Raw genomic sequence first — 24,501 nt, forward strand, 5'->3', positions numbered from 1 at the left:
AAAAACAAAATTTAAAAAAAATACAAAAATAGTTTTTGAGAATCAGAAAAAAAAAATTCTCCAAAATTATTTTTCTGAGAACCACTTTTGAGAAAAATATACTTAAAAGCATTTTGTAAAGGTTTGGTCAAAAACTAATTACTACTTAAAAGTATTTTTCAAATTATTTTTTTAAAAAGTATTTTTTAGAAAATTACTTTTTAAAATAAGTGAATTTTATAATTTTGGCCCAACATGCTATTATAAGTCTTCTGAATTTAATGTTCATTGAAAGCCATTTATTGTCTCTCCACTCCACTTCAAGACTTCAACTACTTCCAAATTACTTTTACAGCCCCATCCAAATTTTGGATCACTTCAGTGGGACCCCACCCCAATTGAGGATAATTTCTCCACCATTGCAATTTGCATCATGGGTTCTTTGGAAGGAAAGTATCTTGGTAGAAAATTCCTCATAAAATAATACTTATAATGTTTAGTTGAAGAGGTTAAAAATATAAGTCTTACATAATTGCAATGTTGGTTGGTATAGAAAAATATTTTTTGTATAATTGATGCACCATTTAGTTGTCACTTGTCAGTACTATTAGCATAATGACCATTAATAAATTATTAAAAATTTGTGTATATTTTTATGCTAATAAGAAGAACGTGTATTAAAAGTATTTAAAGATAAAAATACTCTTAAAGTATGTATTAGTTACATAATATTTTTTGTATTATTATTCATCTCATAACATCCATTTGTAATTATTCACATCATGAAATCCTTGCATTATATGTCTAATTAGTACGTGAACCAGATGACACTTAAATTGTAATTTGTAAAGTCTTTAGGAAAACAATTTAGTGGAAGTTGTGTGATTTTTTATTTTTTTTATTTTTTTTTGCAGAAAATGTTTTTGGAGAATTGTGTTTGTTTGTTCTAATTTAATAAAGACATACCTCTGGTTATTTTTTTTAGTTTAAGAAAAATGTTTTGATATAATTCCAGAAAGCAAAAGTTTTTTCTTACAAACCAATATAACTATCTTCAATTTTTTTATACCTTGTTCATTTAAGAACTCAAATGAACAATGTATAAGAATATTGAATATATGAGAAATGCATAACGCGTGAACTGGATCTCATTAATGCCATTGTCTCCACCTAAAATAAAGAACTTATAATAACCACATAATCAAAATTTTATTTTATTTTTTGAAATTTCCTCCTCACAAGAATCTTCCCTATAACTATGGTTGTCCAACGGGACGGGACGGGATAAAATTAACGGGACGGGACGATATTTAGCCGGGATGGTGGCGCGATGGGATGGGACAAAACGGGACGGGACAAACGGAACGAAACGGTAGGTCCATCCCATCCCGCTAACAAACGGGATGGGACGGGACGAGACGGGTTCGCGGGCCTCAAGTGTCGTTTTAAAAAAAATTATTTAAGCATTGAGTTTGGCAACGACTATTCTTTTGACAATGACTAAGTTTTTAAAGTTTGCAACAGCTAGTTTTTTTACTTATTTAATAAACTTAAAAATTAAACGGATATTAGAAAACTAAGTAAAGAATTATAAAATATTAAAACAAAAGACTTGTAATGAAATATTCTAGTAATTATAAATTTATAATAGAGTTATAATTTATTTAATATAATTTCAAGTCATTAAGTAACTAAGTAAGAGTGTAAGACAATTCATAAAAAAAAAATTCAACGCTTAGAGCCTTTTATTTAATTAATAGAACTTTCAAATCTCACATACAAATATAATTCTTTTGAAGAGCACCTAATCTATGCAGCCACCTTCTAGGAAGGGTTTTGTTTGAACTAGGCCTCTTAGTAGCCAATTACAAATTATCATACTAATATTTGTAAGCTCCTATATAATTTCGTTGTAACTTATTTATAATTTCTCTCGAACATTGTTCTAGAATTGGCAATGTTGATTGATGTTCCATGAGTTCCATGCCGTCATCGCTCCCAGTGTTAAGTATCTCATCATATTCTTCTTCTTCCCTAGTGGTTAATTTTTCAAAATCAAGATTTCTTCTTTCTGAATTAATCCAATATTTGAATAATTCGGAAATCTCTAGGCTGTCCTCCGCTAATGAATGTCTATGATCTTCGATTTGAAATCTTGCCACGCTAAAAGCACTCTCCGATGCTACTGATGATGCTTGAATATCAAGGATATCTCAGGCCATTATTGAAAGTGTTGGAAAAGTCTTGCCACGCTCCCTCCACCATGCCAAAAGTTGTTCGTTGCCTTCTTCGTCTTTAATACTTTACAATCCTTGATTAAGATAAGAATCAAGTTCATCATCAATAGAGGAATCAAAACCTGTTATATCATCCATATTTTCCCATAGAACTTCTAATCTAGACTTAGAAGTAGAAGGAGCAGTTTCACCACCTGTTGTTTCCATAGATTTATATTTATCAAATATTGATCTAACATAAGAATATATGTTAGCTTGGCAGTCTTCGAGAGATGGTTGTTCATTTTCTTGAATTGCTAAATTCTCATAAATTTTACGAACAAGTCCCTTTGCACCTCTTAATTTTAAAGATGGGTTAAGTATAGTAGAAATTAAATAAACTTGAGGTTTAGAAAAAAAAATACTTTTTAAATTTTGTAATCATTTCATTAATGGCCGGTGCATTAGTTGGATTAGTTTTATACTTACCAAATACAACAGAAATTCCATAAATATACCATAATATTTGTGTAATAGTAGGATAATATATACCAGAAAATTATTTTGTAGCATAATAAAAAATTTCTAAAATTTAGTAAGCAATTGGAGTCGTTGCCCAACGGCTAGAATTCAAAAAAAAAAAAAGGACTCGGGACGGGACGGGACAAACAGGACGAAATAGTCATCCCGTCTCATCTTGTGTCCCATTTAATATGGGCCCATCCCGTTTAGAATTAAGTGGAACGGGACGGGACGTCCCGTTGGACAGCCTTACCTATAACCATGTAAATTTTAAAGGCTTAAAATTGCTCAAAGACGGAAACTGCGTATTCTATTATGTATCATATCACAAACTAATATGTAGTGATCACATGGCACGACAGCAAATATGAAAGAACAAAAAGTAGTTAAATAAAGGTACTCGAGATGACTACAAAGAAGAATAAAAAAACAATTTAATTTCTGTCGGCAAAATTCCTTTGCAGTTTTAAATTTTCCATCGTGATATCATAGTAGGATATTAAACTTCTATGGCTTCCTTTTTTTTTTTTTCGTTGAAAATCTTTTTTCAATTATCGTGAACCACATATATCATATTTAATATGCATCCACAAGTTGCGGGGAAAAAAAAGGTAAGAAAAGCTGGTCGACATTGTGACACTATGACCCCATTAATTAGTTGATGCCTTGCAATGTTGCCCTTAGGATACCTTGTTTCAATTTGACTTCAGGAAAGAACGATCATATCATCTTTGTTTGAATTTATCATTTATTAGATTATTATTTTTCAAAGATGATGCGTTTCAAAAGTATTTGATGAGTTTGTGAGATCTATGAAAATAATTGCAATGTGTATTTCTATTTATTACTCTGCTATAGGTTTGGTACTCTATTGGTTTATCTACAAGCAGCTGATGCAGACATATTCCAAGCAACTCAATGAAATGATTTGCAATAGCTTCTTATTAAACATGCAGGTTGCAAGCAGCTCATGCAGACAACTTACAATCAGTTCAAGAAAAGTCTTGCAGCTGATTCCTGAAAAGCCTCGCAACTGCTTCCTTTCTTCTATAAATAGAGGAGTTTCCAGTTCATTATGTACAACAGTTTGAAGTTGAATAATATATCAATCTCTCTCTAAACCTGTCTTCGGTTTCTTTACTTTACGGTCTTTATTTTATAACATGTTATCACTCTGTTTTAAAAGGCGTTTTTGGGGCGAGTCCTAGGACGAGGCGTACCAAAAATGTCCCGGGGCGATGGTGTGGGGCAAAAGTCTCAAGAGGCGTACGCCTCGCAATTTGGGGCGTATGCCCGGGCATTCGGGGCGTACGTCCGGGCGTTCGGGGCGTACACCCGGGCGTTCGGGGCGCGATTTTTTAGTAAAGAGTAAGCCCCAGAAATATTTTCAAATTAAAACAAAATTTGTTGAATTAGTCCTTCATATAATACCTAAATTCTCAAAAGTCAGTTTGGTAATTACTCAAAAGGTTTAAAAAAGAATTCAAAAGTATTAAATTTAAAAGTAAAGATCTTTTTTTATTGATTTAAGCCTTAATTCATGGTTTTTCCAATATTTTATCTTGTCCGCTAGTCTGCTAATATCTCCCAAAAGCAACGAATATTTAATTTTTTTTATAAATACAAAGAGAACTACATTCTTCTTCGTAGCAGCAAATTCAAAATTCAAATTGCAGGTTAATCATCCTTTTTGTTCCTCCATATAGAAAACTTATTCTTTGACTCAAATTACTTGTACTTGTAAGTAACGTATAATAGATTGTTTTGATTAGTTTTTTGTGGGGATGGAGCACACATATATATAGTTTTCTTCAATATTTATGCAATTTTACCTGTTTATAAATATTTACTGTCATTATATTATTTTATAAAATATTAAAACATAAATACCTATGGGGCTTACGCTCCACGTCTCGGGGCTTACGCCCCACTGAGGCATATATAAAATGCTTCGTCTTACGCCTACACCTTTTAAAATACTATCAGCACGAGACTCTGCCATTTTGAGCACTTACTTCGAATTTTATTTTTATTTCAGTGTTCATCTCCGATGTAAGGAGATGCTCTTACGTCCGTGGTTAGATCTTGTTCATTCCTAGCATCATAAAGCAGATTATATCCTTGAAGTGGTGAGCTTTTCTTCTTGGCAGTAGCGATGTGGATAACAATACTTATGTGTGGAGTGGCCAAATTTGTGTAAAGTAATTTGAGCCTTTTGCTTATATTTGGTTTAATATCTTTATCATCACTTGCTTGGTTATATGCTACGTATACAGTACATACTTTGGTATTTGTTTTCATCCTTATTGTCTTAATAAAGGATTACAAAGTGGATAACATTGTTAGATCCACTTAAACTCCAGCAGAGTTTGCAAGAAATACACAACCACCAAAAGTGGTTATGTTTCGTATATCTCATTGTAACCAAATTTTGTTAACCACCAGAAGTGGTATATGCCTATGACCACCAGAAATGATAATTTAGGCTTTCTATGGTTACAATTAAAGATAAGCTAGAGAAATATTCTCTATATTATATGTATGCCTCGATTTGCTCCCGAAGTAGTATAATCATAAAAAAGGTTCTAAGACATCACACAATTTGGTGTGATTAATACACGTTCAGATTATAATGTTCCGTTCCCTGAAGGAAGAGAACTTTTGATAAATATTAATCCATTCCCTGAAGTGAATGTGATAATATTAATAAAACTCGTAAATCTCTTGATGTGAATACATTACAATTCACCTCCAGAAGAGGTAATATGATTGAGAGAATATATACTTAACATTTTGTATTTTAAATTTGCTCCTGAAGTAGGAAAATATTTTCAAGCAATGTCTTTCTGTGCTTAAACAAAATAATGAGTTATTCAAAGTTATTTCTGAAGCACATTTTTATTCCCTGTAGTGAAAGAAAAAATAACACAACTCACCTCCTGAAGAGGTAGAATAACAGAGGATATAAATATTATTTTTGTAGCATAAAGATCATTGTCACACGTACCTGTTGTATGTAAAATATCTTGGATAATTTTATTAAGTATCATTCTAAGGCAAAAGCATTCTTGTAGAATACTTTCTACTACAACCACATTGATATATTATGGTTAGTTATTATTAACTACCCCGAATAAAATAACAACTCATGTATATATCCCTGAAGGATGTAATGACTATGTGGTTGCCGCTTTGATATAAAATATTCAGATGTTAATGGCGCTTCTTCCTGAAGGAGATATTTGTCACAAAGTTGGTGGTAAAAATATTGAAATTCTTGATTTCTAACATTTATATATTTAGAATTATCTTTATATTGTTTATTTGATTATGATTTTCTCTCATGATACCAGAAGTGTCTAAGCAATATTTGATAGTACAAAATGTATCAAAAACTCTTGAAGAGCTAACAGTTTGTCTAGAAAATACGTGACACCAGTAGTGTCCGAATAATATTAGATTGTGGATAATAAATGAAGTCTCTCGAAGAGCTTATATGCAAATTTTTCATTCATATTATATAATTATGGTCAAAACATATGTTGTAGTAAACCCGAAGTTTACTGATACAAATGGCTATCATATTGAGACTACAAATGATTGGAAGATTGAAAATCTTCATGTTTTCACAATCATAAGGAGTAAAATAATATGTATGTGAGAAGTTACCCGCCTTTTTTTTAATTTGTACTACATCATGTATCACAGTAAACTAGAAGTTTACTAATGCAAAAGCAGTCACAGTAAACAAAAAGTTTTACTGAGGCAAAAGTAGATACTGTAAACCAGAAATTTACTGATATAAAAGTAGCCACAGTAAATCAGAAATTTACTAATGCAAAAGTTTATGCCATAGTAAATCGGAAGCTTACTAAGAGATAGCACATGCCATGATAAACTTGAAGTTTTCATTTGCCATTTTTAAATGAGCTATTTGAGAATTCAGATAAGCATATACTGAAGAACTAGAAGATTCTTCAAGAATTCTCTTATGTTGCTTGTTCTCATAATAAATTAATTATACCAGGTAAAGTTGGGACAAAGACCCCTGAATTCTGGAATATATAAAAGGTGAATATGGGCCCATTCACCTATTATGTGAACCACTTATAGATGATATATGAGATGGTTACATGTGTGTTTATTGTCAACCTGGCATTTGAAATTGCTTTTCTCAATTAAGAACATAATTTTAAGATTATGAAATCAAGATAGTTCATTTTGATGATGCTGGTTTATATCCAAGCTAGTTTAGCATTGAATACTTCATATTAATGGCTAAACTATTGCTTATGAGAACAAAGTCTCATGTGTTGGTCTAAGATTTTGTAAAGTGCATCCAGCAGCACTTGTATGCATCAAACCAACAAAATATGATAAGTCCTCCTCTCACAATTGGTTTAGGATCAGAAACTAAATATTTTTACTATACAATAACTTTTGATGTGTGGTATATGATTAATTTCTCTACCACAATGCACAAAGATAGGTTTTTCGAAGAAGATTGGGATATGTGTTAGTTTTTCTAACATTTGGGGATGGAATAAATAGCTGAAAAATATGTTATATGAATCAAATTATCATTTATATGATCCTAACATGGAAGATAATTCAAGTCAAATTCCAGAAGCATTTGTTGATCCAAAATTAAATATTATATTTCAGCTGCAAATGCTCCTATTAAAATTAAATTCCCTGAAGGATAAAGTTTACTGGACGCATGAAGCGTAGTAAACCGATCGGTTCCAAAGGTAACAATCCTTGAAAAATGATAGGAGCAAATGATCATAATGAGGAGGAAATGAGCTCTAGAAAATCCCACGACATAACATTTCATAAAACTCCAGAAGAAGTTCAGGTACCTAAAAATAAAGAAAGTGATGAGATCTCATCAAGTTATGTCGCTTATGAACCGATACAAAATGATTGTCAGCGATATATTTGATACAATATAGTACATAATATTATAAATGATTGTGAGGATCGGACCTGTAGTCCAAACACCTGAAGATGTCATGCCATCTAAATGCAAGTCATAACTTATATGACTCATTTGATTAAGTCTATATGAAGATTTCTGAAGGATTTAAAATGCCTGAAGCATATAGTTCAAAGTATCGTGAAATGTACTCAATCAGATTTACAAAGATCTTTGTACGGTTTAAATCAATCTGGGTGCATGTGATATAATCGCCTTAGTGAATATTTGTTGAAAGAGTATTACATAAATGATGTTATTTGTCCATATATTTTTATAAAGAAAATGACATCAGAATTTGTTATATTTGTTGTTTATGTTGATGACATAAATCTTGTTGGAACTCCAAAAGAGCTCCAAAAGGCAATTGAATATCTTAAGAAAGAATTTGAGATGAAAGATCTTGGAAAGACAAAACATTATCTTGATCTGCAAATTGAACATTTAGCACACGGAATCTTTATCCATCAATCTGCTTATACAGAAAGGGTCTCAAAACACTTTTACATAGACAAAGCACATTCATTGAGTACACCAGTGATTGTTCGATCACTCTAAGTGAATAAGGATCTGTTTCGACCTCCAGGAGAGGATGAAGAGCTCCTTGGTCCTGAAATACCCTATCTCAGTGCAATAGTTGTACTTATGTATCTTGCTAATGTTACAAGGTCTGACATAGCATTTTTTGTTAATTTACTAGCAAGATATAGCTCTTCTCCTACACGGAGACATTGGAACAAGATTAAGCATATATTGCGATATTTAAAGGGAACTCTTGATATGTGTTTATTTTATGCTAACAAAGGTAGTGCACATCTTGTTGGTTATACAGATGCAAGTTATTTATCTGACCCGCATAAAGCTTGATCTCAAATCGGGTACATGTTTACATGTGGAGGTACTGTCATATCATGGCGCTCCGCAAAGCAATCTATTGTTTCTACTTCTTCAAATCATGCTGAGATAATAGTTATTCATGAAGCAAGTAGGAAATGCGTATGGTTGAGATCAGTGATTCATTTTATTCAAGAAAAATGTGGTTTGGAATGTGATAAAAGATCTACAATTTTATACGAAGACAATGCTGCAAGCATAGCCCAATTAAAGGGAGGATTTGTAAAAGGAGATAAAACGAAGTACATTTCACCAAAATTATTCTACACACATGATCTTCAGAAAAATGGTGACATAGATGTACAACAAATTCGTTTAAGTGACAATCCAGCAGATTTGTCCACTAAATCATTGCCAACTTCAACTTTTGAGAAGATGGTATACAAGATTGGAATGCGGAGACTCAAATATTTGGAACAAAATTTTCATCAGGGGGAGTGAAATACGCAATATACTCTTTTTTCCTTACTAAGGTTTTTCTTGTAAGGTTTTTAATGAGGCAGCTAGAATTGCATATTACTAAATATGTGTACTCTTTTTCCTTCACTAGGATTTTTTCCATTGAGTTTTTCCTAGTAAGGTTTTAAGGAGGCACAATATCTTTTAATGAACATTCAATGAGGAGTGTTATAAAAATAATTATAATGTGGATGTCCATTTATTACTCCACTATAGATAATCTTCTTGAAGAAGATTATCCGTTTGGTACTCTATTGAAGTTTATCTACAAGTAGTTGATGCAGGCAGGTTGCAAGTAATTTAATGAAATGATTTGCAGCAGCTTCTTATTAAACAGGCAGGTTGCAAGCAGCTCATGCAGACAACTTACAAGCAGCTCAAGAAAAGCCTCGCAGCTGCTTCCTTTCTTTCCCCGCAACTACTTCCTTTCTTCTATAAATAGAGGAGTTTTCAGTTCATTATTGTCACGTCCCAAACTCGGGGAGCGCGACTGGCACTCAACCGAGTGAACCCGGCCGAGCAAGCCTGTTAGATTTTCTTCTACCCAAACTCATCCATGAATAAAGAGGAGATGTACTCCATTAATCAAACATTGAAAAGATTTCATTAACAACTCCCATTTCATTTCCATTAGCAGCTTCATTCATAATTTCCAAAATATTATAAGTTCATAGATATAATGAAAAACATGTTGCCAAATACAACATTTCTAGTTCAATTTCCAACATTCGACTACCACCCACAACTTGTCTACGGAGCCTCTAAGTACAACAGAAGAGTAGTATAAAAGTGCCGGCAACAAGGCCCCGGCTATACCTCAAAATGCAATGTACAACTCGAATGACATCAAGCTCGGAATAGAGTAGGGCTAACCAAAATCTGCTGAATAGAGAGCGACTGCTAACGAGGACCAAAGCTGCTCGCTGATGAATCACCTGCATCCATTAAAGATGCAGCGCCCCGACAAAAGAGACGTTAGTACATATGGAATAGTACTAGTATGTAAAGCTAACTGTCCTCTTTCAAAATAGAATGCCAATGTAAGAAAGGGAAAAACGTGGAAACAACAATCAACAATCAATGATATTCAAATGCCAAGTTAAAACATAATAATTCCCAAAATATGAAGATAACACTGTGAAGTGATAATCAAAATATGTTGATAATATTATTTTTGGTTGGGAGATCTTTAGCACCGATATATCACTGTTCACAATATCCCATTTTACAATACCAATATTCATAATACCAATACCTCCGTACTTTTAGCACGGAGTCCGATCACGACCCGATCGGCTAGGCCATCTCATTAGAGACATCAACCACAATCACTCTCAATACTAATACCACCGTATTTTTCGCACGGAGTCCGATCACGACCCGATCGGCTAGGCCATCTCATTAGAGACATCAGCCACAATAACAATTTCAATTACAACTTCCAGCACAATCACCACCATGTGTGCGGCATGGTGTCCGATCACGACCCGATCGGCTAGGCCATCTCACCACAATTCCCTGTGGATCAACATCATCCTTTTCTATCAATCAATCCCATCCCAATTAAGGGGAATAATTTTATCACATCAATATCATCCCAAATAAGGGAAATAATTTTATCACATCAATATCATCCCAAATAAGGGGAATAATTCACAAAAATAACATAGGTACAAATGTATTTACCTCATCATCTTTCACATTGTATGAATCTCCACTAGTATTTTCAATCAATAACAGCAACAATATTTCCTTGGCTCTTTTGACCATTCACAAGATTCTTTATTCAAGGCATGATGGCCGTATTTGATATTCCACACTTTTATTTCTTCCCTCTCATGTATCATCATCATAAATATCAACATATATAATATTCCGAAAATCACAACTTTAAGTTCATTAAAAATGAATAATTTAAGCACAATAGGTTTTTTTCCGAGAAATGGAGTAAAATAATTGGCAATTGATGCGCAAGTTAAAATCATCAACAAGTAACACACCATTTATTCTTGAAATACTTTTCCCCAAAAAGGGCAATACACAATTTCTACTCACGAATATGTAAGAACGCAAAACACATTGAAAATACTCACAAAGCATAGCATTAGTTAAAACAGCCACATATGGGCATGACTTGTGTTCATAAGCTTTTAGGCAATTCTATTTTCGAAGTCAATTCGGAATATATGAACTTAACCTTTCTCACATCATTTCATTTCATTGGCACCATTAACCACAAGTATAACTTTTACTCTTGGCACGTTGGTCACACTTTATATTCCCAATTCACTTATTTCACTTCCAACCATCTTTATAGATTATCAACAATAAGACATTTCCACTCAAGACTTTAGGTACACATATGAGCAATTAAGAGTCTTAAGCATATTGAGATTTTCTCACACAAGTTGGCATCATAACCTTCATTTGAAACACGACTCAAAGACATAGCATTTTAATATACATATCATTCTTGAACACATTCCCAAAGGATAATATAATGTGATATGAGCATTCATAACACGTTTTGAATATATAATTCTCGACACTTTGCTTATTCGGGACAATCGAATTTATTGGGAACATCTCGGAACATAGAATAAGGAACTTGATACAACCATACTTGGAACTTACGGGAACATCATGGAATTCAATTTTAAGAGAGTAGTTTAGCCTACATACCTCACTTTGAGCTTTTCTTAAATTACTACAATGTTACGGAAATTCTAGCAATCCCAATCTATTTTGAGACATAACAAAATTGAACACAGATTAGGAAGATATTCATGGTTTCAGCTCATTTGAGAATTTTATCAAATACTAGGTGTGCAAACTTGGTTACAAGGTTCTTCTACAAGATTTCCTTCACTCCTCAACCTGCTCTTTACTTATTTTAGCTCAACAATCTTACCACAAACCTTATTGGTACAAGCATGTATAATTAATACTCTTACACCCAAGAATCATACTCCCAATCACCCATCTTTTACCCCAAACTCGAAATTGAAGACTAGGGGTTTGAATCTTACCTCTTGAGTGAAGATCTTGTGAGATTTCCTTGTTGGATTTCAAAGCTTGAACAAGATCTTGGTGAACAAAATACTTCATCTACTTCCTCTCTCTAGAACACTCTCACTTCTCTCTAAAAACCTCAGATAATTGTCTCAAAATAAGCCCAAAAGCCTATTTATCAAAATGGGGTTGGGTTATGAAAATAAAAAAAATAACCCTCCGAACTCAGGTGTGCGGTCGCATAATCGATCGCACAATCGGTATGCGGGTCGCACAATGGACCGCAAAATCGGTGCCTAGAACTGGGATACACTGGTTAGGTTTGCGACCATTTTGCGATCGCATAATGATTCTGCGGTCGCACATCTGACCGCAGAATCACATTCTTCCAGCCTTTGGTAATTTGGTCATAACTTCTTGTAGGAGTGTCCAAATGACGAACGGTTTGAAGCATTAGAAATTAGACTCGAAGATATTTTATTTGATAGGTAGATCATCTCTTTACTCTTTATATATATATATATATATATATATATATATATATATATATATATATATATATATATATATATATATATATGTCCAAAGTTTGGTCTTGTGCGTACTCATTTGGAACTTTAGTCTATCATGAAATTTCCAACTTGACTTAGACTTAGGGCTCTTCTTAGACTCCACATCACTTATAATATGTCTCGTACACTTATTATCATATCCAATTGATATCCATCATATTAATAGTCCTCATCTTCACACAAAATAATATAATTAGCGCACATCAACTTTCTTAATAACGCTTAAGTACTTCGAAATTTTCCTAGGTGTTACAATTATGTACAACAGTTTGAGCTTGAATAATATATCAATCTCTTTCTAAACTTCTCTTCGAATTCTTTACTTTACGATCTTTATTTTATAACATGATCTTATATAATCGTACCTATTTGTTTTTTTTTCTTTGTGATGTTAAATTACGTGATGATTTCAGCTAAAACTTTAAACTATTAAAGAAAGTATATTTTTATTTATCTAATTAAGTCTTTCACATGCCTCCTCCAGTATGGTTTTGATTTTTTTTTTGTACCAATCACGTGAAAATTCTTTTTGATAATAAGTGACGGTAAAATTCAAATCTATAATCTCTGTTAATTTTATAACATATTGAAGTATGCGATTACCACATTGAAAATTTTAAGCATTTAAATGTCATCTATAAGTTTAAACACTTATAGCCTGCGCCCTTTTTAGCTTCAGCGGCACAAATCTAACTTAATCGGAGCTCCAAAGCGAATACGTTTCTTTAACAAGTGGCGTATACAGGTATTATTATAAATATTAGCTCTGCAAAAATGATTTCTCAAAAGGAAACGCTTCTCTATGTAACATTATAATTGTAGCAATATCAACTCTGACTTGTGGTTTCATTGTTAGACGACTCTGAAATTTTTTATTTTGTGTCTTACACAAATTATCAGACACGAATTGTTTGATGATACTTTTAGTTTAAAAAGCTGCTAGTCTCAAGGTTTGTGAACTCAAAAGTATAAAATTTGAGCTTATTAATTTTTGAAACAAAAAGAAGCCTCATATAACTATGTTTCCCTTAAAATACCTTATTTTAGTTTGACTTTTGACATGAATGATTTGAGTATATTCATTTATTTGAATAGAACAATTATTATCTTCTTTTTTTTCAAAAGATCATGTTTTTTAAAAATTGAAGGAATATTTAAGAATCTCAATTTCGTACTTTTTTTTTTTGAGGGAACATGTACACTGTGAAAATCAACTTCCCTAAATGACTCTTGATCAAAGGAAAAACTTCTCTTTGCAATATTATAATAGTAGCAATATCAACTTTTAGTTGTGATTGCATTACTAATAGACAACTCTTGTCTGCATTCGAACTATCTCTGTGAAAATCAAGAAATAGAAAAAAGAAAAAGCACTGAAAAGGACAGGAAAATGGAAATACAACTTGCTAAGGTCGAGTCACAAGTCTCTCCTTAAATACAAATACAAATACAAATACAAAAGATGTGTGGCCCTAGAGCGAGGGTCCGTATACAACTCACTTCCTATAAGTAATCTAACATTTTGAGAAAAAGAAGTGCATAAAATTTCGATTCCAAGACTCTGATTGAATGGACACCTAACAGGTTTAGATTACGTGCCCTATATATTTGTATGTTTGTTAGACAAATGTCTTTTTGATAACTGTAATGTATAATCCATCGAAGAGATCACTTAATATTTTTTTTCTTCGATTGGGGTTGAATTTGGAACTATAGTTCTCAACCCACTTCATTGAAATGAATTGAATCAGTAAACGAGTTATAAATTAAAATTGAAAAAAGTTTATTCGAGTCAAAATAAAATTATATTTAAACAGTGATATATGAGCAAAATTAGATCCAATGAACTTTCTAAGCGAGCCTTCAAAGCTAGAGAGCATAATCCGATGACACATAGTTGCACTCATTCATTCAGAATTAGAATTTTATGAATTTGGATAGAAAATTTTAACGGTCTTTGAAAAGGTCAAGGCAATCTAATAGGTAAATTACTTGAAAAGTGTTACCGTACTTTCTATGTAATCCTTCAACATACACATAAATAGCACTAGCATAAGTATAATCAACTCACGTGTAATAGAAACTTTATCTATTTTGTAAAATTCAATTACTTTCCTTATTTTTATTTCTTTTTGAAATATTTATTTATTAAGCTTAGGGCAGTTTTATGAATATTATACTATAGGTTATGACAATGATTTGGGAAATATGACAACATAATATTCTCCTTGTGTTGATAGAATGACCACATTGTGATGCTGCAATTGCTTTACATGAACACTATAAAAGAAGGCCAAACATATTAAAGTGTATACTCATTATGGTCATTATCAATGAACAATGGTGCACCCCAAAGGAGTGAACATGGGAACACATGTGCATTTTGGTATTTTTGTTTTGGCTAAAATCTAAATGCACTTGTGTTCTCAGGTCACCCCTTTTGGGTCACCTTGCTTCTTCTTCTTTTTTATATTTTTTTTATTCGATGATATATTAGAATCAGATTTTCTATATACATAAAATAAGGATAAGATCTGCATACATACTATTCTCCTCCGACCTCACTTGTGATATTAAAATGGGTTTGTTGTTCTTGTAGCATTTTTCTTTTTAAATTTGCTCGTCAATCATCATTCGCCATTTATATATTTATGAGATTTTCACTCTTTTTACACCATCTCGCCTTTGAGTGCACCTCGATTAAGGTATTGTCATCTCATTACTATAATTTTCTAATGTTTACTAAATTATTATGTTTTTTTTCTCACTCAGCTGCATTGCCGTCCCAATTAATTCAAACTTTCGCCACACAAGATCTATTAAAGGGAAAAAGCTTCAATTCGGAAGACTCTAATACAAGACATTTACTTTAAGATGGAAGGAATTTTATCCATTCACTACAACTCGTGATGTTTATGAAAAACGTCGTCAAATTATTTTTCATAAAAAGTTCATCCAAAGAGCTGGATTTCGTCAACTGCAGCACCTCCAGCTCCAAGAAGCCGCTAATAGCTTGTTTATTTCAGATGGCCTTTCAGCCGATTTTTTGGTTGAAATTTCCAGAAATTCCAATAGTGTCTTTCATTAAATACATTTAGTTGTGTTCACTTTTTTGTTCATTTGAGAATGATATATCACAGTTCACAGCAAAACATCTTTTTATTCTTATTTCTGTGACCAATGTTCTGATTTATCCTATAAATCCTTATTTATAATATATTTCGAATTTCGAAGGTGTGATTAGAGTTTAAAGAGACTTTAAGAGGGGCGTGATTACTGATTACCTACAAAAGATGGGATGGATAGACGAAAATGAAAAAAAGTTAGTAGGGAGCATCTCCTTCTTTAAAGAATTTTATGTCGTAAATTTAAATTAGTCGAAACTCCAATATGAATATAAAATAAAACCAATGATCATTTTGGTTCACTTTTTAACGATTGTAGGCACAAAAAAAAACATATATTATCCTCATTTGAACACGTCAAGGGAGGTCCATTCTTCGGTTGCTTAGAAAAATTGGAAACTTATTCGTGAAAAAAGTAGTTTTAAAAATTAAATTGATACAAATATATCTTGAGTTCTTTGCGTGAATATCAATTGTTGTAAATCCATGTAACAATTATCCAACAACATATCATCTTTTAAAAATATGTTCCTAAAACGTTTCCAAAGAAAGCTTCATTAAAGATATTCATACATAAACTGCAAACGCTAATATAGTAGGCGTTTGGAAATAAAAATTATAATATTTTTTAAAAAAATAGTATTTGGAGTTAAGTTGAAAAATAGTATTTAGAATTTGAAATTATGTTTGAACATGCGTTTCACTTGAAAAAATATTGCAGTTTTGTGAGTGGGGAAAAAAAATTTTCCGAAAATTTTGAAATAATGGTCAAAATCACTTTTTGATTTTTGAAAAACTCATTTTCGAATTTTTTTTCAAAAAACTTGTAAAATTTCATGGACAAACACATTTTTAAAAATAAATTTCGAAAAAAAGAAGAAAAAAAACTTATGAACAAACGGCTCTATAATCCTTTGAATCCAATATATTACTATCTTAATTAATAATTGATCACATCGTCCAATATCAACGCTTTCTTTAGTTTTTCAAATAAATTAATTACGAGCATTTGTTTGCTTACATGATTACATAATTACCGGAATTTTTCTTTTACTTACTCTATTTCACTTCATATCACACGCGTTTTTTTAGTTTATTTAAAAAACGACATACTCCGCATGTTTTATACATAAAACTCCTTAATTTCAAACTTTTCATTTTTACTTTAACTAGTTTCTCGGCACGTGCGATGCACGTGTATTCCGAGTTATGTAAAAATATTTTATAAAATAATGACTACATTATTAAAATAAAGCTTTGAGCAAATAATTATAAGTTTATTTGAATGATCAATATTGTGGAACGTCATATCGTGACTTGTTTGTCTAACCTATTTGACCAAACTTCTAAAATCAGTTTATTTTGAAAAGTGTTTTTCTCAAAAGTGCTTTTAAAAAAATTCTTTTGGTGAGAAACAATTTGTGTTTGACTAATTAATTTGAAAAATACTTTTGAGCAGCAATTAAAATTTGGTCAAGCTTTTAAAAGTGTTTTTAAGTGTACTTTTCTAAAAGTGTTTTTGGGAAGAAGTTATTTTTTTTTGTGCTTCTCAAAAACTTTTTCTACTCAAAAAAATATTTTTTTTCTTCTAAAGGTTTGGCCAAACACCTCAACTTTTAAAAAAATCACTTTTGGCAACAACAACAAAAAAATCACTTTTGACCAAGAAAAAGCTTGCCCGAACAGGCTATAAATGATGATGAATAATTAAAGATTAATTAGACAAATGAGTTTTTTTAAAACTTATTTTGATTGTATGAGGTACACAACATATAATGAAGTGTATCTCATCTAATTAATACTTTCTTATAGATGATATTCATGGTATAATTTCCTTTTATTCATTTCAGATGTTGTATTATCATTACAAGGACTCTTGTCAGTGAAATTTATATCCTCTCTTAAAAGTGTACGTAAAGAGGACCAGGTAAAAAAAAGTGGGGCAGATGCAAACCAACATTGAAGATTTTCTATCCATGTGCTTTACTTCCTCCTTTCCATTTTAACCGTTGCTTTAACTCAAAAAATTATCCCAAAATAATCGTCACCTTGGGAATTCGAAATTAAATTTATCAATTGTTTTCAACTATACCGTTAGTATTAAAGTAGTACTCCCTTAGTTTAAAAAAAGATAATACTTTTCGAATTTCGAGAGTCAAACTTATTAATTTTGACCATAAATTAATATATATAATCTTTAACTTTTTTTGTAAAAGAATAGCTTACTAAGTTAACGCTATATTTAGTAAGCTATATTTTTTATTTATTGTTTTTCTAAATGGACATTGTGAGCACCTAATTTTTTACCGTGCTTGAATATTTCCCGCTCTCATCTTCCCAGGCATGTCCCCACTCCACTTTCATTTGTCCCTCATGCTTGTCCCCCACACTTTGCTCCCTACTCTCTTCATTGTTCCCCACTCTTTGTCCCCCATGCTTGTCTCCTATCACAAACCCCATACCCCATTTTCAGTTATAAAACACACACACAACACACAAAAAAGGAGAGGAACCAAAAAAAAAGGGGAGTCGCTGCTGTCTTCAAAAAGAAAAGGAAGCACCCCAATTTCCTAAATTTCCCCAAGAGATCCTTTGAGTCATGAGATCTTTCACACACTAAAAAAAAAATAGCCACACTCACACAAATAGAAAAGAGAACAGAAAGAAACGAGAAAAGAGGGAGCTGGTTGAACACACGAAAATAGAGTTCAGCAAAAGCTTACAAAAAATAGAGTTCACGGGTCTCTTTTCATTACTCCATTAACGTGGCTCCAAAGTAGTACACAAAGCAGCCATTAGAGCATCTCATTAGTTAAGCTCTATTCCACTCCTAAAAACCAGTCTGTTCGAAGCCATAAAAAATCGTTCTCTGCTAGCTCACTATCGCCGGCATTTCGCCGGATTTTTGCCATCTCCGGCCAGTTCTTTTCCCTCGTGAACAGTCCCCAAAATAGTCCAAAAAATGTAACAAAACCTCCACTAAAGCAGTCCGGAAATCAGCTTCTTACATCACTGAAAGAGCTGCAGTTTAAGCTCCATTTCAGTCGTGTAAAGTCACCGGAGTTTAGTGAGTTTCCTAAGTCGGCTTCGAGTTTCCGACGATTTGGTCGAGTTTCTGTTGAGGTCTTGTACGCAGTTTTGTTGGTATTTGAGCTTCAAAAGTTGTCAAGGAATCGAAGTTCAGACGCATCTATAAAAGGTTCTTTTTTGTTCTTATCTCATCTTATTATAATAGCTTGATGAATGTTATTGATGGATCCCCTATTCTCTGTTAGCATGCTTTCACGTGTGATTTTATCTTGTTTATCAATTGTTTTGGTATTATTGGATCATTGATGTTGAGTTGTTAAGAGGGATTGATCAGATTTCTATGGCTGGCCACTAAAGTAGATCTTGTGTAAATGTGCCTATCGATATTGTTACAAGTTTGTACGTGGTTAAAATTCCCGCTTAACTGCAACCACACGCCAATTTGATATGCTTTCGTAGTTCTAGTTGTCATATTGTATCATATCATTCTCACTATAACAAATTAGATATATATTTGCAGATTTGTTATCTCCCCCTTAACAATTCAAGTGCGTGAGAGACAGAAGTGCATAAACATGTTGCATAAAATGCATTATTTTAATTAGGAAGTCCAAAAGTGGAAAAACAATGGGTTAACTTGATAAATAACTTCATTTCCCATTGGCTTATGTTTTACAGATGACTTTTGCTTGTGTGAGCTATGAGGAAGAACATCGTAGTTTGCTTTAGGCGCGTAAATAAATCAGGCTATGAGTACGGTTCCCGTGATGCGGTTCGCAATATGTACAAAAATAAACGAGCGCGCGACATCGCGACTTGTTCAAACAAATTCCATAAATATTAAAAGCGGATAGATAAAACATAGAAACCAATAAATCACAGTTTATCTAAAATTAATTCAAGCCAAGTTGTAGTCAATAAAGCGACCGTACTAGAACTACGAAAATCGAGGAATACCTTATACCTTCTCCCCGGTCAACAGAATTACTTATCCGGACTTTATTTTCGCATACCAATAATAAAGGAGTCAAACCTTCCTTTGACTAGGGATTCAAATAAAAGGTGACTTGGAACACCAAAAATCAATTCCAAGTGGCGACTCTATAAATAAAAATAATCCCTAATCTAATTTGTCACTTTAATTGGAAAAACTCTTTAACCCACAATTCATAATACACATTATCTTTTTGGGGTAGAAAAAGGGGTGTGACAGCTCTGGCGACTCTGCTGGGGACTTTAAGAATTCGAGCTTGTACATTGACTTTGTTTGGCTTTATTAATTTTTGTATATATTGTGATTTATTTGGGCCTAATGTGTTACTTGTCGAGTTTTTACCGTTTTGATATTGTTGAACTGTACATATAAATTGTATCTTCTCTCGCATCCCTCTGAGTCTTCTGATAATTAGTTATGTTGTGTTTGCCTACCAGCATTACAAAATTTCTGTCTTGAGATAAAGCCAGTTAGCCTACCAGCTTCTGGTGAAGGATTTAGTCACACATGTTTAGGCGGGAGAGCCGTTAGCTAGCCAGTGTTGTTCTACTACTGGTAATGCTTGACGCTCCTCGGCTCGGGTTATCCGCTCGGGTAAGCCAGGTCTAGATACCATCTCCTTTAGGATTTACAAACTTAGAAGAATAAGCCACAAGCAATGAATATCCCTAGTAGGCTACGCTTTATTTGTATCATGTGCATTTGACTTAGCAGCAGTCGACTCATGGGCCGAGTTCTGTTTTAGGACAGGTACCTGGTTGAGACCATTATGTCATGTTATGTGCTACTTGTTGCATTATTTGGGAGGCTTTCATGTCGACCGACTTTAGCATAAATCAGTTGGACGAACAGAGAAAAAAATGATGTGGTCTAGCGCATATGGTTTTTGAAGATTAATTTTCATTAAAATAAAAATAAAAAAAGAAAAAAAAAGAACATAGTCGATTTTTACCGAACTACGCGGGCCTGATTCTCACCGGATGTGAGATACGTAGGCAAACCTCATCGGTTCCGGCCTCAATTTTCAAAAAAAAAAATCAAAAATGTTTTCCTTTTCCTTAAATTCCCTATTTACGATTCTTTCCTTAGAAAATCCAAAAAAAAAAAAATACTAAATCCAAAAATATTTTTTATAGTCCCACAGTTGAGTTTTTATTTATTTATTTATATTCTTTTATGGAGTCAAAACCCGAGAAATCAGAATTTTTGTGTGTCAATAATATGTTTGATCAAGGCCTAACCCCGTGTCTGGTTAGACAGGTATACCATGAGTGGGGAAAGAGGTAGGTCTGAAAAGAGGCCCAGATCAGAAGGGATACCAGATTTTCTGATTGTCGATCAGATACCACAGTTGTTGTGGGATTGGTGGAGAGACTTTAAGGAATATGAGCGGAACCAGATAAAGAAATACTTGGGACATTTGGTTTACATGATTACGATAAAGCCCAGGAGGGATGTGATTGAAGCTTTGATTCCGCATTAGGATCCTGAAAATAATGTGTTCCGTTTTACTGACTGTGAAATGACTCCGACCTTGGAGGAAATCTCCCATTTCCAGGGGTGGGGCCGTAATCTTCGCCGCCAAAGGCCCATAGTACCAAAAAATATGAATGAGGGTAGGTTTCTGAAGCTTTTGAACATAAATTACGGACAATATGAAGGTCTAAGAGGCAAATGGGTTAAGTTGGGCCTTTTGTTTCAGTTGTATGGCCTAGAATGCAATTTCGAAAGGAATGTGGGAAAATTGAAATCAAAGGAAGATAAGGAAACATGGAAGATACATAGAAGGTTTGCATTTATGGTCACTTTTTTGGGGCGTGTAATTTTCCCGGAAAGAGAGGGACGCATTGACATCCGCTTGGCAGGTGTAGTTGAGGCTCTGACCTCAGAAGGGAGTGATTATACTTTGGTTCCTATGATTCTTTCTTGCATTTTTCGTGCTTTAACTAGATGTAAAATGGGCGCGCGAAACTTCGATGGTTGCAACATTTTGTTACAAATATGGTTTTTGGAGCATTTCTATCGTCATCCTACGATCACTAATTTTAGTGAGCTATGGCCCAATCATACTTATGATCACCAGAAAAGAATTGATAAATGTGACTTACCAGAGGGGATTGGCGCCTGGAAAGAACTACTTCTTACTCTGTCTGCCAAACGGATCACTTGGAACTACGATTGGTTCTCCTCCAAAGAGGTCATTTGTGAGTCTGCATACCACTCTTATTTGGTACTCATAGGATTGGATGGTGTTCAGTCTTATGCTCCACTTCGGGTAATGCGCCAATTTGCACGACTACAGGAGGTGCCACCAACACGAGATATGAGCAAGTTCTGTTATGATTTTGGTAAAGATCAACCTCATAACGAAGAAGAAATTATGAAAATTTGGTATGCAAGTAAAGTCTCGGAGTTGAATGATATGGTAGAAGACCGAGATCATGGAGAGGTGATCCCTGAATATATTACCTGGTTTCATAACCCTTCGTTTCTTAGAGATAGGCTTGAAGGATCCAACAGGAGGAGAAACGATCAAAGAACTATAGAAAGGTTAAAAGAGGAATTGGAGCATTCCCGGATGACCATATCTAAACAACAAGTCCAACTGCAAGCCGGAGTCGCTCAGATTCATTTAAATATTGAGAAAGATTATCAATCGGCCTTACGGGGCATGGATAAAGATCTAAAACATGCTAAAAATGAGGCGGCCCGCTTAGAAGAAGAATTGGCAAGCACTATTGGTTTAGTTAGAAGAGTTGAGGCAAATAACAATATTGAAATACACAAGCTGCAAGAAGACTTGAGTATCATTGAAGAGGATGTGCACCAGCAACAATTGGAGTTTGATCAGCAGAGAGCAGTTTGATAGAGAAAGGGCCCATTGGATACGCTCAAAGGGTCAGTTTCTTTCACAATTGGAAGAAATAAAAAGGCATAAGGGAGGTCATCAACATGCAGATTTTGAGGTAGAGCGGCGTCAGTGAATGATTGAGAGAGCTGTGCTAAACCGCCGTATTGAAGAATACGAGGGACGCGAGACTGAGATGGGTAACGCCCTCAACACTACCCAGATATGGTTGCAGAATTGTCACGTGAATATGGGGCTTGCTAGAGAGCAAGTACTTCAATTGGCGGAGAAAGCATCATATATTCATGACGATCATCGTCATCTAAACAATGAGAAAGTTGGTCAACAGGCACGTGCCCTCGTTCCATAATTGCCGGGAGTGTTTCAGAATTTGTACGAGATGTTGGAGGGAGCGTGGAGCCAAGGGATGTAGACCATTGATGATATCAGTTTAAGAAAGAATGCCATTGAAGATTAAAGTTTTAGTGCAGTCAATTAGTTTTTAGTTTCATTTTGCATTTGTCGTATTTTTAATTTTATATTTGTCGCATTTTCAGTCATATCTATGTCTTTATAGTCATTTTGAAAAAAAAAAAATCAAAATTGTTATTATGTCCCCCTGAACTACGTAATGATCTGATTCATCCGGCGACATGATACGTAGGCAACCCACAAAAGGTTCGATCAACATATTTTTTATAATTCTAAGATGAGGGATCAAAATGAGGCGTGAGTAAAAAAAAATGAGAAGAAAATAAGAGCGTCAATAAGAAGCAACCTCATAAGCCGGAATGAAACATGAAGCCTCCAAAAGCATGTTAGAAATAGTGACAATGATAGGAGCATGACGCATTTTGTGTAATTTCATATCTATAAAATGATTAACCCTAACACATTTGATGTCTCTTAAAAGTAAGCTTAAGGTGGTTGGTTTGTGGTGAAACTGGCAACACACCATTACTTCACTAGATCTAAGGGAGCAGTAGTAATGGCCAACGATGATGAGATCGAGCTGATCAGTGACGACCCCCAGGGTCAATCAGTTGAACAAGAGTCAAAGAAAATAAGAAAATTGAGACAACAATTGTCTGATATATATCAAGCTTGGTTGTCTGGTCAGCCTTCACCCCGTGGTCCCTCAGAGGGAACTTCCATTATACCCCTGGCTACTCAACCATCTCTCTATGCAATGAGTGACCACATCCTACCACCAGGGTATGTGCCAAACTACAGCCTCCACGTTGCTCCTGGTACCTCTAATGTGCGACCTCCAGCCGCACCGGTCAGGAACACTCCTCTAGTCGTGTCTGGCGCACCGGCATACACAATCCTGCCTCCACCTCCTGTGACGAGGCCAATCAATGAGCCACCATCTCAGGCTTATGATGGCCAATACTACTCTCCAAATATGGCTTTCGGGGTCTCGGCTCCATATAATCAGACTCCTCAGTACGAGTCATCAGTGGAAAATGAAAAGCTTGCCAAGACGGTTGAGCCAGATGAGATGGCCAGGAAAATGAAAAGTCTTGAACAGAACATAAAGAACATACAGGGACTAGGGGGTCACAAAAGTGTTTCGTTCAGTGATTTATGCATGTTCCCTCACATCCATTTGCCACCAGGGTTCAAGACCCCAAAATTCGAGAAATATGATGGACACGGCGACCCTATCGCCCATTTGAAAAGGTACTGCAACCAGCTGAGGGGTGCAGGTGGAAAAGAAGAATTGCTGATGGCTTATTTTGGAGAAAGTCTGGTGGGGGTAGCCTCCGAATAGTTCATTGACCAAGATATCTCTCACTGGCATGTCTGGGATGACATGGCCCAAGCCTTCGTCAAACAATTTCAATACAATATAGATATTGTGCCGGA

General features: G+C 34.0%; 1 long non-coding RNA gene across 1 annotated transcript; it reads left to right on the forward strand.

Moving 5' to 3' along the window:
* Positions 1–14,960: 14,960 nt before the first annotated feature.
* On the forward strand, positions 14,961–15,784 carry LOC107776225 (uncharacterized). Its single transcript, XR_001645906.2, has 2 exons — positions 14,961–15,214; positions 15,405–15,784. It is a non-coding gene; the product is annotated as an uncharacterized LOC107776225 (long non-coding RNA).
* Positions 15,785–24,501: the final 8,717 nt, after the last annotated feature.

The sequence above is a fragment of the Nicotiana tabacum genome, chromosome 24 (genome assembly GCF_000715075.1).
Source record: "Nicotiana tabacum cultivar K326 chromosome 24, ASM71507v2, whole genome shotgun sequence".
Lineage (NCBI taxonomy): Eukaryota > Viridiplantae > Streptophyta > Magnoliopsida > Solanales > Solanaceae > Nicotiana > Nicotiana tabacum.